This window comes from Eriocheir sinensis, chromosome 53 (assembly GCF_024679095.1).
Source record: "Eriocheir sinensis breed Jianghai 21 chromosome 53, ASM2467909v1, whole genome shotgun sequence".
Classification (NCBI taxonomy): Eukaryota; Metazoa; Arthropoda; class Malacostraca; order Decapoda; family Varunidae; genus Eriocheir; species Eriocheir sinensis.
In genome coordinates this window covers 8203216-8220715 of record NC_066561.1, presented here as the reverse complement: position 1 = coordinate 8220715, position 17500 = coordinate 8203216, and the positions used below count along the sequence as shown (strand labels likewise).

General features: G+C 40.7%; 1 long non-coding RNA gene across 2 annotated transcripts in view; it reads left to right on the top strand.

Moving 5' to 3' along the window:
* The window catches only part of LOC126983301 (uncharacterized), a 156080-nt gene that overhangs the window by 25985 nt on the left and 112595 nt on the right, over positions 1-17500 (top strand). Inside the window, exon 3 of one of the 2 annotated variants that reach the window (XR_007735772.1) lies at positions 17088-17277. This is a non-coding gene — a long non-coding RNA (uncharacterized LOC126983301). Of the gene's footprint in view, positions 1-17087 lie in introns of both variants that reach the window. The other variant, XR_007735773.1, reaches the window with a different exon arrangement.

Below are 17500 nucleotides of genomic sequence, written 5' to 3'. Positions count from 1 at the left end.
CGTTCTCTTTCCCTCTCCCTCCCTCTCTCACCTGGGGCCGAGGTAATCAAGGGCTTGCGTCAGGTGTGGCAACCGTGGCCCCAAAAGGTGGATTCACAGGTGAGATCCAATAGTTACAAGATCCGACTTTTAATTAAGGATTTGACTCACTGTGTTTAATTGCCAGGTGTGTTGTGGGGGGGAACGAGGGAGGGAGGGAGGGAGGGAGGTGGTTGCGAGGGAAAGAGTTTGGGAGAGAGAGAGGAAATTGAGTTTTTTCGTTTTTTATTGAAGGAAAAGAAGAATTGGGGAGGGAGGGAGAGAGGGAGAGGGGGAGGGAAGGAAGGAAGGAAGGATTGAAGGAAGGAAGAATGAAGGAAGGGATGAAGGAGGGAAGGAAGGATTGAAGGAAGGAAGAAGAAAGGAAGGAAGGAAGGAAGGAAGGTAGGAAGAAAGAAAGGCAGGAGGGAAGGATTGAAGGATGGAAGGAAGAAGGAAGGAAAAAGGAAAGAAGGAAGAAATAAAGGAAATAAAGAAAGAAAAAGAAAGAAAATAAGAAAGGAAGAAGGAACAAAAGAAAAAAAAAGGAAATAAAAAGATAAAAAGAAAGGAAGGGAAGAAGAAGGAGGAAGGAATGAGAGAAAGAAAGAATAAACAAATAGAATTACAAGAGAGAGAGAGACCAGCTCTGTTTGTCGATTATTTTTATTTCTTTCACTTTTTCCCGAGTCTCGTTATTTTAGTCTTTTGTTTACGCGGCTTTTCATTTCCCCTTTTTTTCCCTTTTCCCTTTTTTTCCTTCGTCCTCAATTCGTTTCCAAATTTACGGAATCGGAAGGAAATAAATACAATGCTTTTTTTTTCCCCCTTTGCCATTTAAGACTTGTGTGTCGTTGTTTTTCTTTGTTTTTCTTTTCTTTTTCCTTTCCACTTTTGTTTCGTTTCCAGGATCTTGGTGAATGCTTTTTTTGGGGGGGCTTTTAAGGAGCGGATGTTTGCTACTTTTCAATTCTTTATCAGCCTCTTTTCCTTCCTATTCCTTTCTTTTTCCTTTTCTTTTTCTGCTTCATATCTTCACTTTTCATTCCTTTTCATTTTACTTTTCCTATCCCCTTTCCTTTTTTTTTCTGCTTCTTTTACTCATATCCTCCTCTTCCTTCTTCCTTTTCGTATCTCGCTCCTTCCTTTCCTTCCTGTTTCTTTTCTTTCCCTCTCCTCTCTCGTCCTTTCTCATTTTTCCTTCCTATCTTCCTTTCTACCACTTTCCTTCACTTTCCCTTCCCCTCCCTTTTTACTCTTCCTCGTCCTTCTTTTCGGTTTTTTATTTCCTCTCCCGTTCCCTCTCCTTCTACCGTCTCCTTTTCTCCTGTTTTCTCCTTCCCCTTTTTCCATTCTCCCTTTCGTCCATTTTAGCTACCCTTCCATTCCTTCTTCTCCTTTCTCTCTCCTCGTCTCTTCCTCCTCCCTCTTTTCCTCTCCCTTCTTCTCCCGTCTCCCTATTCCATTCCCTTTCCACCCTCCCTTCCCCTCTACTCCCTTCCCCCTTTCATCCCATTCCTTCTCCTTTCTCTCTTCCCGGCTCTTCCTCCTCCCTCTTTTCCTTTCCCTTCTTCTTCCGTCTCCCATCTTCCCATCCCACCTTCCCCTTTCACTATCATCATCATCATCATTCTCATTAACACCTCTTCGTCATCAAGCCCCGTGTGCCTCATTAAGACAAACAGACACGACAAACAGGAGGCAGGAGAAGATAGACAGATAGAGAGAGAGAGAGAAAGACACACGCAAAGTAGATGAAGATTAATTTGTCTTCGCGCTAACTTCTTTGTCTTCTTCCTTTTACACTCGAAAACTTTCTCCAATGTTTTTTTTTCATTCTTTCTTTAATTCCGTCGCTGGTAATGAAGGTAAAAAAAAGATGATGGTGATGATGATGATGATTTTGATGAGGAGGATGAGGATGATGATGAGGAGAGGGAGGAGGAGGAGGAGGAGGAAGAAAAGAACGAAGAGCATAAGAAAACGAAAAGGAGGAGGAGGAGGAGGAGGAGGAGGAGGAGGAGGAGGTATAAATTAAATATAAAAAAAAGAAATATAAAGGAAGAAACGAACGAGGAAACAACTATAACGAAGAAGAAGAAGAAGAAGAAGAAGAAGAAGAAGAAGAGGAAGCCGTAAAAACGATAAAACAAACAAAAATAGATAACAAAAAGAAAACGAGGAAGAATAAGATTAAAAAAAAGAATAGAAAATGGCGGACGAAGAGTAAAAAAAAATCAAGGAAGAAGAAGAAGAAGAAGAAGAAGAAGAAGAAGAAGAAGAGAGAAAACAAGTTGAAGACGAAGAAGTTTAACCCAATCAGAACTTCCCATTCTTTCCAGCGGCCTCTGTGATTGGCTAACTGAAGCAAACTTATGACGCGCGTTGTGGACAAGGTGGAGGGAAAGGAAAAAGAAGAAAATAAAAGTGAATTAAAAGAAAGAAAAACAAGAAAATAAGAAACAACGATGTAAGCTTTTTTTTTCTTTCTTTGTAAGTCTTTTTATTTTGTCTGTTGTTGTTTCTTTATTCCTGTTTTCGCTCTGAATGTGTGTGTGTGTGTGTGTGTGTGTGTGTGTGTGTGTGTGTGTGTGTGTGTGTGTGTGTGTGCGCTTCTACCTCTTATTCTGTCTGTCTGTCTGTCTGTCTGTTTCTCTGTCTATCTATCTCTGTCTGTCTATATTTCTCTCTCTCTCTCTCTCTCTCTCTCTCTCTCTCTCTCTCTCTCTCTCTCTCTCTCTCTCTCTCTCTCTCCCCACCTGAAAATTAATTACTCAATAAAATCTTTCGTAACATTTTTTCCCTCCCTTTTCTCCTTCCCTCTGCCTCTCCCGCACCCTCCCTCCCCTCTTCCCTCCTCCTCTCCCTCCTTTTTTCTTTACTCCTAAAAGTCAACATATTTTTCAACCCATTTTTCATATATTTATTAATTATGCCTCAAAACAAAACAAGTGTTGGATTAATAGGTATAAACTATTTTTTTCTCACGTTTTTTATCATCTTTCTTTTTGTCTTTTATATTCGTATTTGGTGATAAAGTGAAGGTCATTTTTCCCCTTCGCTGTAAGTTTTATTTTGAGAAGTTTTGTTTTCTCTGTGTATTTCTCGTATCGTTTCTCTCTTATTTTTCTTTATTTCTTTATACGGCGAATGAAACAGACCAATTTAATTCCCCCATCGTTAATTTCAACACACACACACACACACACACACACACACACACACACACACACACACACACACACACACACCTTTAAAGCCGAATTTCTGCACATGACTCTAATCACACCCACCACACACAGGTATATCGAAACACACCTGAAATGCACGTAATTAACCTTTCTCAAACACCTGCCTCGCTTTCTCTTTTTAACTTCGTTCTGCATTAATTAGTTTCCCGACGCCAGGAGTAAATGAAAACAGGTGACCAGTATCCGTAGAGTTTCCCCCCTTTTTTGTCCTATCAGTAAGCACTCGCCTCTTGTCTGCCTGCTTGTCTTATGTCTGTAATTCTCTCACTTTTTCCTTCCTCTTTCACTCTTTCCTCTCCCTCCCTTTCCTTCTTCTTCTCCAATCTGCCCTCTTTCACTCAATCTTCCCTTTTCTTTGCCCCTGTTCTGTCTGGCTATCTTTCTCACTGATGGAATTTCGATGTGGTTTGTTTTAGCGTACATGAGCGTTGTTTAGTATTAGTTTTGTCTGTCTTTGGTTTGGTGGGTCGGAGAGTTTTCGGTGCAAAGTCAAAGTAAGGAAAAAGGAGAGAGTGGAATGGGAAATAAATAAACAATAGAAAGGAAATGGAAAGTAAAGGTTAAACTAAAAATAGACATGGAAAGAGATAAAAATATATGAAAAAAACATGAAATAGAAGAAAATAATAAATAATTATAGAAAGCGAATGGAAAGTAAAGAGAAAACTGGAAAAAAAGACATGAAAAGAGATTGAAATATATGGAAAAAACATGAAAAAGAAGAAAATAATAAATAATGGTAGAAAATGAGTGAAAAGTAAAGAATTAACTAAGAAAAGCATGAACGAAGAAAAGATTAGATAAAAATATTCGGGAAATGAAAGCAAATTACATAGGTGCGATTTTTTTCCATTTTTTCCATGTATATATTGCCCTTTGAAATTATTATTGATTGGGTGACTCCTTAATTAAATTTTCCATGGATTTTTTTCAACTTCCACTCACTTTTCTAAGCCTGTAGTGATTTATTAATATTATTTTTTCCGCCCCCTTTCCACCGCGCGTCGCCTGCCTCCGCCTTTTTGAACGGTCCGCCACAATTGTTTCCCGCGCGGTAGTTTATCAAAATTTGTCATCAGCCGCCAATCAACACACGGCGCTCGAGTCTCGCTTCTTTCCGCGCCCCGCACCCTAAATCCATCATTCTAATTAATTGCACGTCACCACCCGACCACCACCGCCCGCCACCCCGCCCTCGCTACCGCCTCTTCTTCCTCCCTGTCTCACTCTTTCCTCCCTGTCTAATTCTTACCTCCCTCACTCTCTGTCTCTCTTTCCTATTTCACTCTTTTCTCCCTTTTCCTTTACTCCCTCATTCTTTCTCCCTGTCTCTCTGTTACATCTCTCTTACTTCTCTGTCTTTTCTCTCCATTCTCGTTCTTTCACTTTCCTCCCTTTCTCAATCTTTCCTCACTTTCTAATGCTTACCTTCCTCACTCACATTCTTTCCTCTCTCTCTCTCTCTCTCTCTCTCTCTCTCTCTCTCTCTCTCTCTCTCTCTCTCTCTCTCTCTCTCTCTCTCTCTCTCTCTCTCTCCCTTCCCTCTCTCTCTCTCTCTCTCTCTCTCTCTCTCTCTCTCTCTCTCTCTCTCTCTCTCTCTCTCTCTCTCTCTCTCTCTCTCTCTCTCTCTCTCTCTCTCTCTCTCTCTGACTCGCTTTAACCCTCTCTTTCCTCTTCTTTCTTTTTCTCCTCATCTTCACTTTTTCCTTCCCACTCTCTCTCTCTCCCTCTTTCCCTCCTCCTTTATTTTCCTCTTTCTCTTCTCTTTCCTTATTTTCTTTCCTTGCCTTTTATTCCGTCTTTCTCATTTTCTATCTTCGTCTCCTACCTGCCTCCCGTATATCTCTTTTCTCTTCCTCCAATTTTTCATTCTTTGCCTTCTCTTCCTCATCCTTTCACTTTTTCCTTCCCCCTCTTTCTCTTTTCATTCTTTGTTTTCTCCTCTTTCCTTTCCTTTCTCTATCTCCTACTTTCTTCCTTCCCCTTTTCCTTTTATCCTAGTTCAGTTTTTTGCTCCTTTTTCCTCTCCGTCATATATTTTCTCTGTTTTCCTTCCTCTCTCCTTGTCTTATTTTCATCTATCTTTTCATATGACATTTTCTTATTTCTCTCTCTTTTTCTATCTATCTATGTCTATCTATCTATCTATCTATTGTCTTCCTCTTCTCTTCTTCCTTTCACTTTTTTTTTTCCTTGTCACTATCAACGTTTATTATTCTGTCTCTTTTGTCTTCTCCTCCTCCTCCTCCTCCTCCTCCTCCTCTTCTTTTCTGCGTCTTCCCCTGCATAACGTTATCTAAAATTGGATCTGTTGTTGCATTCTTCTATGTTTAGCTTGGCGTGTGTGCATATGTGTGTGTGTGTGTGTGTGTGTGTGTGTGTGTGTGTGTGTGTGTGTGTGTGTGTTGGTTTTTATTTCCTCCCTCTCCATGTGGACTGAACCCTAATGAATTAATCCCAGCGGTGCGACATTCCAAACACACCTGGAGATTAATTTTGCTTGCTCACCTGTATAAATAGCTAGGTACACACACACACACACACACACACACACACACACACACACAGGTAGACAAATGGGTAGAAAGGTAAATAGGTACCAAGGTAATTAGATGAAAGCATGATTAGATACACAGGTAGATAGATAGATAGACAGGTAGATAGATAGATAGATAGACAGGTAGATAGAAGCACCTCTCTCTCTCTCTCTCTCTCTCTCTCTCTCTCTCTCTCTCTCTCTCTCTCTCTCTCTCTCTCTCTTATTCAGTTTTCCGTGCGGTGATGATGTAATCCCTCGCTGCTTCCTCTATCCTCGCTAATCCTATTATTGTGAACACATTTTTCCTGTTTGCTCGCGAGGGTCTCTCAAAGGCACATATTTCACCCCGCCTGCCTCGGTGTTTTGTTGCTGGTATTACGTTTTCTATTATTTTTACTCCTCCTCTTCCTCCTCCTCCTACTGCTACTAATACTCGTCGGTAGGCTTGCTTGAGGGGCCTGGATGGTATTCGGCCCCAGCTCGTCATGGCGCAGGCAAGTGTTTATAGTGGCGCCATCTTCTCTTGCTGCTAGAGAGGTGATTGTAATGTCTTGTTATGTCTACGATGATAAAGATGATGATGATGGTGATGAAACTAATATAAATACTGCTACTAATACTTCCACTACTACTAATAATGGTAAAAATAACTGATATGCAGCGTTGAGTTAGTGAAGTATAAGCTATTTATTGTTTAACTATCAATACGCGGGTCGTGTTAATGATACTACTACTACTACTACTACTACTACTACTACTACTACTACTACTACTACTACTACTACTACTACTGCTACTACAACTGCTACTTATTCTGCTGGCACTTTTAAGGGAAATCGAAAATACACATCCTAAGTTTATCAGGACACCTCTCCTCCCGAAATTGACCTCTCTTGTTGAACACTCCTTTGACCTCTATTCAGGAGCAGTAAGTAGCGTTTTTTTTTTATATATTTTTCTTTACGCCCTTGAACTGTCTCCTCAGCTGTAAAAAAATTCCTGCCTGACTGAATGATTGAAGAATAACATGACTGACTTATTGGCGGAATGACGATTGAAGAATAACATGATTGACTTATTGGCGGAATGACGATTGAAGAATAACATGACTGACTTATTGGCGGAATGACGATTGAAGAATAACATGACTGACTTATTGGCGGAATGACGATTGAAGAATAACATGACTGACTTATTGGCGGAATGACGATTGAAGAATAACATGACTGACTTATTGGCGGAATGACGATTGAAGAATAACATGACTGACTTATTGGCGGAATGACGATTGAAGAATAACATGACTTGACTTATTGGCGGAATGACGATTGAAGAATAACATGACTGACTTATTGGCGGAATGACGATTGAAGAATAACATGACTGACTTATTGGCGGAATGACGATTGAAGAATAACATGACTGACTTATTGGCGGAATGACGATTGAAGAATAACATGACTGACTTATTGGCGGAATGACGATTGAAGAATAACATGACTGACTTATTGGCGGAATGACGATTGAAGAATAACATGACTGACTTATTGGCGGAATCACTTGACTTATTGGCCTAATGTATGACCCGGAAACTGACTGATTAGCTCCCTGATTGACTGGTTGACTGACTGACTGCCTGGTTGTTTGATTGACTGAAAGACTTACTAAATGACTGAGTGCCTGATTGATTGACTCTTTGACTGTTTAACTGACTAACTGACTGACTGACTGACTGACTTACTGACTGACTGAATTACTAATGCCCGACTGAATGGCTTATTTGCTAACTGTCTTACTGGCTGACTGACTTACTGACCAAATTACTAATGCCTGACTGAATGGGTTATTAGCTAATTGTCTTACTGGTTGAGTGATTGACTGACTGACCTACTTACTGACTGAGTGGCTGAACATCATAACAAAAAGTCTCCTCACTGATTGACCGACCCACACACTAACTGGCTGAGTAACTGACCGAAAGACCAAAGGAGTGAGTGACTGAGGCCGGACCTGTACCACACTGGAACGATACGCGATCGATACGGGATTGGTTTTCGTTATCCCTCTGTCAAAGAAGACGACCCGGCGGGGAAAAAAAGGAAACGGAAAAGAAATATAAAAATGGGAAATGGAAAACGAATGGAGGCTTTTTATCCCTTTTTGAAACCCGGGTAATTTTTCATGTCCGTTCTTTGTTTTGTTTTTTTATCTTCTGCTTTTATTTTGTCGTGATTTCATGAGTGTTTCGGGTTTAGTAAGTTGAAAATAGTTGACTAGAAGGATGGAAAGATTCTCTGTATATAATAAGAAGACAAAGTAGTTAATGTATAGAGAAAGAAATTAAGAGGAGGAAGAAAACTCGCAAAAAGCCTTAATGACTTGCAGCAAGAAGAAAACAAGACAAGATTAATTTGCCAGCAGATTAAGCCATAAATCCTGCGGAGGAAAACAACAACAAAGCAAGAAAGCAAGAAGACAAACAAAGGAGAAATGAGGGAATTGTTTGAACCACCGCCACCACCACCACTACCATCACCACCAATAAAACCAACACTACTACTACTACTACTACTACTACTACTACTACTACTACTACTACTGCTTCTACTACTACTACTTCTACTACTACTACTGATAATCGTAAAACCACCATTTCCATTACTTTTTCTATTTTCTTTAACTTAACCTGAGAAAGAAAAAACATGTCCATAAAAGATAAGTAGAAGTAACACAAGAGATAGTAGTAGTAGTAGTAGTAGTAGTAGTAGTAGTAGGTATGAAGGTAATATTCTGGACTCCTTACGTGTTTATTTAACCTCAATTATGCTACGGTATCCTTCCTTATCAGAAAGTTGGGAGTGGAAGATAAACCTAAATGAGACTGTGATGGCGTGTGTGTGTGTGTGTGTGTGTGTGTGTCACGGATTCTCGAGTGTTTTGGGAACGGGAGGAGGAGGAGGAAATTATATTGATAAGAGAAGATAGAGGTTTTGGAAGGAAAGGATGATAAGGACACGTAATTTTAAGTGATTTTGTTTGAATATGGGAGGAGGAGACTTTAGGAGAAGCAGGAGGAGGAGGAGGAGGAGAAGGCGAAGCAGAAGAACGAAGAAGGAGACAAGGAATTATTAAAGAATGAAAGCCTTTCCCTCTAAAAAAAAAAAGCTAATCCATCCTTTCTGTCTGATGTTAGCGTACTCCATCCTGCCCCGGCAAAGGTTCTAATGTATTCTTCACCCTGTTCTCCGTTTGACCTGACCTCTACACTTCTTGGGTCACCACTCTTTTATTTTGGCCGTTCACATGTTGCCAGTTCTACGCATGACATGACCCGCCCAATTTAACGTCTAATTCCTGATTGTTATTTAAATATATTCAAGTTTTGTTTGTTTTCTAATCCATGATGTTTGACTCTTTCTTCATTTTATACCAGCTTTTTTTTCTTTCTTGTATTTCATTGGTTACTTTACAGCCCCATTTCTTTTCTCATTTATTTCGTCATTAAAATATCTCTTAAGTTTTCTCTGTTCCCTAATTCATGGTGCTTGATTTTTGTCTCCCTATGTTATGTCAGTCTTTCTTTCATTTATTTCTCCTTAACTACTTCTACTGTCATTTCCCATTTTCGATTGTTACTAGAATATCCCCAAGTTTTAAATGTTCTCTAATACATGATGCTTGATTTTTCTCTCTGTTATGTTATGTCAGTCTTTCTATCTCTTATTTCTTCCTTAACTACTTCTATTGTCATTTCCCATCTTCGATTGTCACTAGAATATCCCCAAGTTTTATATGTTCCCTAATACGTCATGCTTGATTCTTGTCTCTGTTATGTCAATCTTTTTTTTCTCTTATTTCTCCTTAACTTCTTCTATTGTCATTTCTTATTTTCGATTGTTACTAGAATATCCCAAAGTTTTATATGTTCTCTAATATGTGATGCTTGATACTTGTCTCATCTCTTATCAGTCTTTTTCTATTGTATCTTATCCACTACTTCTATTAAACCATGCTATCTTGAGCCTTATCAAATGCTTGTTTCTTTATCTTATATCAATCTTTTTCTGTTGTATCTTATCCACTACTTCTATTAAACCATGCTATCTTGAGCCTTATCAGACGCTTCTTCTTCCCTCGCTATGCTATGCCGGCTTTTCCTCTCATTTCCTTTCGGCTATTTGTATTGACCCTCGCTATCGTCTGGCCTATCACCCGCGGTCCTTAGAGAGGCGAGTCAACACGGGGACAGGTAAGGGAGTGTTGACGGTCTACCTGCGTGACTCACGACTCCAGACCGGCCACTCCCTTATCTCGACTCACTTGATTGGAGTCACGGTTAGTCTTGGTCCTGTTCTTGTGGCCGTCATGTTGTTTTGCTTTGTTTTCTTCTGGTACAACAAAGGAGACAGCTCAAGGGGACACACAAAAAAGAAAACAATAATAAAAAAAAGCCCGCTAAAAAGGAAACAAAAGCCCGCTGGTGTTCTTCCCTTTCCTTGTTTTCTATTTTTTTTCTTTTTTTAGTTGTTATTTTTGTTGGTGGAGTGATTGTAGTTTTGTGGTCCTTGTTTTTCTTGTTTGTTTTTTTACTTGTTTTTCTTCATTATTTCTGGTGTTTTTCCTTTTCCTTGTTTTCTATTATTTTTTTGTGTGTGTTTTTAGTTGTTAGTTTTGTTGGTGGAGTGATTGTTGTTTTGTTCTTGTTTTTCTTGTTTTGTTTGCTTGTTTATCTTCATTGTCTTCTTTTTTCTTCTTGTTTTGGTGTTTTCTTTTTTTTGTTCTTTTTCTTCGTCTTCTGCTTGTTATTTTTGTTGTTCTTCCTCTCTTTGGTCTCCTCTTCCTCTTCCTCCCCCTTTTCCTCCTTCTTTTCTTCCTCCTTCTTTTCTTCCTCCTTCATTGAGTTTCCCTGTGTACTTCTTATCTCATTTCCTTCTTGTTGTTTTTGTTGTTCTTCCTCTTTGGTCTCCTCTTCCTCTTCCTCCTCCTTTTCCTCCTTCTTTTCTTCCTCCTTCTTTTTCTCCTTCATTGAGTTTTCCTGTTTACATTTTATCTCCCTTTTTTCATCTTTTTTACCCTCTTCCTTCTCTCATACTTCCCCCAACACTTCCAAGCTGTCAACCTGTCTCCTGTCAATCATGAAATACAGGGCAGGAAAGCAGGCAAGCAGGCAGGCAAGCAGGCAGGGTAGGATAGGGCCACAGCATCCCTCTTCTCCCTCTCCCTCTCCATCCTCCTCCTCCTCTTCTTCTTGTAATGGTATATTTAAACTTTCCCAATATTTCATGTACCGTGACAGGGAACTTTAACAGACCATCCATCTGTTGTCTCTGTCTGTATGGATATTTCTCTTATTTTTTTCTCATTTTTATTTTGTTTTTCCTTTTCCATTTATCTCGCTCGTGGCTTTGAGATTGATGGCGTGGGAGAATGATTGGATGGATGAGGAAGTGCCGGGTGAATGGAGGAAGTTAGGTGGAAGAGGTGGGTGAGGGAGGTGGAGGGAGGAGGTGTGGAGAGAGGGAGAGAAGATGGATGACGGAAGCACACAGAAATATATGTGGCTAGTTGGATGATGTGGATTGGATGACAAAGGAAAAGAGAGAGAGAGAGAGAGAGAGAGAGAGAGAGAGAAGGTTAATGACACACAGGCACAAGGAAAAAAAGGATAGTTGGATGAAGGAGAATGGATGAGAAAGATAAAGATGGGTGACACACACACACACACACACACACACACACACACACACACACACACACACACACACACACACACACACACACACACACAAGGATATAAGAGAACTACATCAAGCCTGTTGGATGAAGTTAAGTGGATGACAAAGATTGATAGAGAAGATGGATGTAAACATTCATAAGGTTAAAAGGAGACTAATTTATGATCCTCCTCCTCCTCCTCCTCCTCCTCCTCCTCCTCCTCCTCCTCCTCCTCCTCCTCCTCCTCCTCTTCTTCCTGCTCTTCCTCCGTATATTTTTTTTGCTTGCTGTCCTTTACCTCCCTCCCCTGTGAGTACTTAAGTCTCTCTCTCTCTCTCTCTCTCTCTCTCTCTCTCTCTCTCTCTCTCTCTCTCTCTCTCTCTCTCTCTCTCTCTCTCTCATTCGTTTTTGTATTTTTTTCCTTCTTTCTTTTCTTATTTGTCTTGTTCTTTTATATGAATCCTCCTCCTCCTCCTCCTCTTATATAATCTTCCCTGTTTTTGTTGTTGTTATTGTTGTTTTCTGCTATTTTGACCTATTGTACCTTCTGAGAGAGAGAGAGAGAGAGAGAGAGAGAGTAAGTAATATCATCTCTTGGGTTAAATAAAGCGGCGTTTGTTTGTTTGTTTGTTTGTTTGTTTTCTCTAATATATTCTTTCAACGCGAGGAAGAAGAAAAAACCCAATATCACTTTCCTTCACTTTTTCCTTTTAATTATTTTTCTCCCCAACGTGTTTTTTTCTTCTTCCTTTCTGAGTAAAATTATTTCTGTCGAGTTTAATTAATATTTTTTGTTAACCGGTGTGTGTGTGTGTGTGTGTGTGTGTGTGTGTGTGTGTGTGTGTGTGTGTGTAGGAAGAACTGTGTATATCTCCGTCGAAACACACACACACACACACACACACACACACACACAGCGACAGACATACTGAAGTGTACTCAAGGGAAGGAGACAAAAGTCCTGAAAAATCATCGTAAAAGGAGGAGGAGGAGGAGGAGGAGGAGGAGGAGGAGGAAAAATGCAAGCAGTGACGGGAGGTGAAAGAGGATCAAGAAAACGAATGAAAGAAAATAGATCGAGAAATTGAAGAGTTTGAACAAGAAAAACCGAGGAAAGAAAGAAAGAGAGAGAGAAACGAAAGACAGAAGGAGGAGAAGGAAGAAGAGGAGGAGGAGGAGGAAGCAGAGGAGGAGAAATTCGTTTAAAAGAAGGATAAGGAGACATAGGAGAAAGAGAGAAAGATGGAATGATAGGAAAGGGAAAAGAAAAAGCAGTTAGCGAAAGAAGAGAAGAAGGAGTAAACTATTTAGCGAAAGGTACAAGAAAACGAAGTAGATTTAACAGGAGATAAAGGAGGAGGAGGAGGAGGAGGAGGAGGAAGATAGAATGATGGAAAATGAAAAGGAAAAGCAGTTAACGAAAGAAAAGAATGAGTAAACTATTTAGCGAAAGGTACAAGAAAACGAAGTAGATTTAACAGGAGATAAAGGAGGAGGAGGAGGAGAAAGAATAGGAAAACGAGAAGGAGAAAAAAGTACAGTATTTGGAATGGAGGAAGAAGAAAAGGAGTAATAATATTGTGTGGAAGAAGAAGAAGAAAGAAGTAGATGAAGAAGAAGGAGAAGGAGAGAAAAAAAATAGAAGGATGATGATGATGATGATGATGATGATGAAGAGGATGAGGAAGAGGAGGAGGAGGAGGAGAAGAAAGAAGGATCGGAAAATAATGTCTGGAAGTAGGAGAAAAAAAGATAGAAAAGAGAGAGAAAAAAGAAGTAGAAGGAGGAGGAGGAGGAGGAGGAGGAGGAAAAGAAGGAAGAAGGATAGGAAAATAATGTCTGGAAGAAGGAGAAAAAAGGTAGATGAAGCAGGAGGAGAGAGGAAAAAGAAGTAGAAGGAGGAGGAGGAGGAGGAGGAGGAGGAGGAGGAGGAGGAAGAAGGATAGGAAAATAATGTCTGGAAGAAGGAGAAAAAAGGTAGATGAAGCAGGAGGAGAAGAGAGGAAAAAGAAGTAGAAGGAGGAGGAGGAGGAGGAGGAGGAGGAGGAGGAGGAGGAGGAGGAGGAGGAGGAGGAGGAGGAGGAAGAGAAGGAAGAAGGATAGGAAAATAATGTCTGGAAGAAGGAGAAAAAAGGTAGATGAAGCAGGAGGAGAAGAGAGGAAAAAGAAGTAGAAGGAGGAGGAGGAGGAAGAGGAGGAGGAGGAGGAGGAGGAGGAAGAGGAGGCATGAATCTTGGTGTGGATTTATTTCCTTCTTTCTGTATCTGTTTGTGGGATCGAGGGCCATTCTTCTCGCCTTCACCCCGGGGGCCAATACCTCTCCTTTCCTCCTCCTTTCCTCCACTTTCTCTCCCTCCTTTCCTCCTTCTAACTTCCTCTCCTTTCGATGCCTTTTCCCTCCTTTCCTTCCTTTCCTCCCAGTCACTTTTCCCTCCTTTCCTTTCTTTGTTTCCCTTCAGTCACTCTCTTTCTCCCTGCCTTCCTCCTCCATTTCCTCCACTTTCCCTCCCTCCTTTCCTCCCTCCTTCCTATTTCCTCTCTCCTTCCGAACATTTTCCCTCCTTTCCTTCCTTTCCTCTCCTTCCTGTCCCTTTCTTCCTCCTCCTTTCCTCCTCATTTTCTCCCTCCTTTCCTCCTTCCTGCATTCCCTCCTTCCGATCTCTCTTCCCTTCTTTTCTTCCTTTCTTCCTCCGGTCTCTCTCTTCCCTCCTCTTTCCTTCCTTCCCTCTGTTCCTTCCTTCCTTTCTTCTTCAATTTTCCTATCTCTCTCTCTCTCTCTCTCTCTCTCTCTCTCTCTCTCTCTCTCTCTCTCTCTCTCTCTCTCTCTCTCTCTCTCTCTTTGTACATATTGGTTTTTGGCTGTGTGTGTGTGTGTGTGTGTGTGTGTGTGTGTGTGTGTGTGTGTGTGTGTGTGTGTGTGTTCTCTTTCTCTTTTATTCTTCCTCTTTTTCCTCTTTTCTACTTCTCTTTTCTCTTCCTCTTCATTTTCTATCCACCTTTTCCTCTTACTTTCCTCCTCCTCCTCCTCCTCCTCCTCCTCCTCCTCCTCCTCCTCCTCCTCCTCCATTAGACTGAGTATCTTCTTCATGTATTCACACACACACACACACACACACACGCACACACACACACACACACGCGCGTATTCAGTCATGTGTACATCCCGGAGGACTCAGGAAGGTACGTGTGTGTGTGTGTGTGTGTGTGTGTGTGTGTGTGTGTGTGTTGTAGTGTTTAGTGTATTTTTTCCTGTGTATGTTTATGTGTATGTATGTATGTATGTATGTAATGTATGCATGTGTTTGTATCTATAGGTTTGTGTGTGTGTGTGTGTGTGTGTGTGTGTGTGTGTGTGTGTGTGTGTTTAAATGGATGTTGTGTAGTTCCGTATCTATTTTGTATATTAATGTTTATTTGAGTACATTTCTATTCAAATCCACGGGTACACACTCTCTCTCTCTCTCTCTCTCTCTCTCTCTCTCTCTCTCTCTCTCTCTCTCTCTCTCTCTCTCTCTCTCTCTCTCTCTCTCTCTCTCTGTCTCGTTTATCTCCTTTCAAAATTCACATTCCGATCATATTCTCGCGACTTTCATGTGAAGCACCAAAGACTGGATTCTCTCTCTCTCTCTCTCTCTCTCTCTCTCTCTCTCTCTCTCTCTCTCTCTCTCTCTCTCTCTCTCTCTCTCTCTCTCTCTCTCTCTCTCTCTCTCTCTGATCGCCAGCGGACCGGAAAATCAGCTCTTCCGATGCTCAATCAGTTCCATTATTCTGTCAATTCCCCTCTTAATCTCCTTGCGCAGTCGGTCAGTCCATCAGTCGGTCAGTCAGCCAGTCAGTCAGTCAGTCAGTTAGTCAGTTAATTTGTTTAGTAGTCAGTACATCAGATTTTTTATTCAATCATTCATTTTATCAGTATTTTTAGTCTCAATCAGTTAGTCAGTTAATCAGTCAGTCAGTCAGTTAACTATTTATTCTGTCAGTCAGATATTTTTACTATCATTCATTTATTTATTATTTTTTAGTCCGCCTTAAAATCAGTCAGTCAGTCAATCATTTTTCCTTTACGCAGTTGTGATTTTTTTTTTGTATGATTTTTTGAGTCAGAAATAGTTCGGAGTCTTAATTTGGGTCCATGATTATTGTAGTAGTAGTAGTAGTAATAGTAGTAGTAGCAGTAATAGTAGCAGTAGTAGTAGTAGCAGTAGCAGTAGTAGTAGTAGTAGTAGTAGTAGTAGTAGTAGTAGCAATAGCAGCAGTAGTAGTAGTAGTAGTAGTAGTAGTAGTAGTAGTATTCTTTTTTATTGAAATGTTTTCCGTTCCGAGGCAGAATTTCGTAAAATGCTGTTTTAATTTTTTTCTGATTTTTGTCTCGCAACAGATTTGTTAATCAAGCTCTGAATTATTTATGCGTGTGCGTGTGTCATGGCCGTGTGTGTGAGAGAGAGAGAGAGAGAGAGACGGTCTGTATTTAATTTTCTACTGTATATTTTTTTTCCGTCTATTTTTACTTGTTCATATTTTTCTTTCTCTTTTTCACTCTGACTTTTTTTTTTCTAGATATCGGATGTTAACTTTACACTTCCTTTCTGTTTCATATTCTGTAGAAATTGAACAAAACTGAACCATCATTTATTTCTATCTTTTCTTCTTATACTGTCCAATCTTTCCTCCCCTCATCTATCAGTTTTCTCTAAAGGCTTGCAGTCAGTCAATCGCTCGCCACCAGTCACCCACTAAGGCAAAGGTTAGATCATAGGTCTGTCTATCTTCCTGTCTAACTAACACGAACAACATTTAAAGCTTCTCTTGATCTGGTAATAATGCAGAAAGTTTATCGAGCAGGCAGTCACTCGTTCCTGTAATGTTCTTTCTACTTTGCTTTTCATTTGTTTATTTAGCTCGTTAGTTCGTTTGGTCATTCACTGGTGTTTCTATTGTGGTTTTAATTTGTTTTTCTGTCAGACGCTCAGGTTTTGTCATTCGTGAGATATTGTAAGGTGATGGGGGAGTGAAAGTCAGTCACGTATAGAACTTGTTATGGGTTAGTCAGGCAGTCAGTCAGTCCTTCCTTCCATCTTTCCTTCCTTCCTTTCTTCCTTTCCTCCTTCCCTCTTTTTTATCTTCCTTCCACTCTCCCTTCCTCTCTTTCTTTCTCCCTTTATTTCTCCTCTCTTCCTTCCCTCCTCCCATTCTCCCTCCTTGATTCCTTCCTTCCTTCCTTTCTTTCTTCCTTTCCTTCCTTCCCTCTTTCCTTCCTTCCTTCCTTCATTCATTCAATTATCAATCAGTCATAAAGCTTAATAGCATGAATAGCAGATAACAAGAGTGAAAGGAGAGAGAGAGAGAGAGAGAGAGAGAACCACCTATACATGAACGGTATACAGAAAGAGCCATTCATCCGTTATATAAGTTCTGACGGTTTCTGGTGACGGTTGATTACGCTAGGCGATTGTTATATTAATTCATTTATGCATCTATTAATTTATTTGAGGAATCGGGTTATTCATTTGCTATCAGTTATATTATTCCATCCTAATTTGAGTTACATTTCTTTCTTGTTCCAGGTCCCGACGAAGGTGTTCAGCGGGCGGGCGGCGGTGGGTCGGGGGCCACATGGGGACTGCCGCAAGTACGCCGTCGAACCCAAGCCTTCAGGGCAGGGAGCGATGGGCTGAACCCCCACTGAGCCCTTAATGTGACCCCCCACCCACCACCTCCACGCACCACCACCACCACCACCTCAACGGAGCGAAGGTAAGCTACAGTTCTCTTTCTCGGCGTTGCGTTAAATTTTCAGTGCCATTTCATTTTTCAGCAAGAGTCGCGCGTGTTCGCCATCAATCATATAAGGAGACGAGGCGGTGCAGTTCGGGCATGCGCGTGTGTTGACCGTGGTACGTACAAACAGCTCAAAGGCGTGAAATTTGATCACCATTAAAATCAGCGTCTAAGTAAAGGGCTCACTGACTGAACGCGG